Below are 654 nucleotides of genomic sequence, written 5' to 3' on the forward strand. Positions count from 1 at the left end.
AAAAAAAAAAAAAAAAAAAACAAAGATACCATGGAGCCGGGGATTTAGCTCAGTGGCATCACATCTGCCTCACAAGCGCAAGGCCCTGAGTTCAATCCCTGGTACTGCAAAAAAAATAAAAAATAAAAAGACAAGCTAAAGTCAGGGTGAATAGTTATAAATCATAAGTCTCCCAAAGGACAGCAATCAGAATATATAAAGAATGCTTAAAATTCAACAGTAAGAACACAAACAGCCTGATATATTTCTTGCTGGAGGAGGCAGTGACTTTTGGGTTTTTTTGAGACAGGGTCTCCCTAGGTATCCAAGGCTGGCCCCAAACTCTAATGATCCTCCTGCTTCAACTTCCTGAGTGTTGGGATTACAGGCATTTGCCACCGTGCTCTGCTTAGATTTCTTAAATAAGCAAAACATTTGCAAAGATTCTTCACCAAAGAAGACATACAGACAACATATGCATGAGAAGAGCCTCAGAATGATGTCACTAGGGAAGCGCAAATTAAAACCACAGAAAAGCTGAGCGTGGCAGTGCAGGCCTGTAATCCCAGCACTCAGGAGGCTGAGGCAGGAGGATCACTTCGAGTTCCAGACCCAGCCTGGGCTACACAGTGAGTTCCAGGTCAGTCTCAACTACATACTGAGACCCTGTCTCAA

The sequence above is a fragment of the Fukomys damarensis genome, unplaced genomic scaffold, assembly GCF_012274545.1.
Source record: "Fukomys damarensis isolate Sample0158 unplaced genomic scaffold, DMR_v1.0_HiC HiC_scaffold_19, whole genome shotgun sequence".
Lineage (NCBI taxonomy): Eukaryota > Metazoa > Chordata > Mammalia > Rodentia > Bathyergidae > Fukomys > Fukomys damarensis.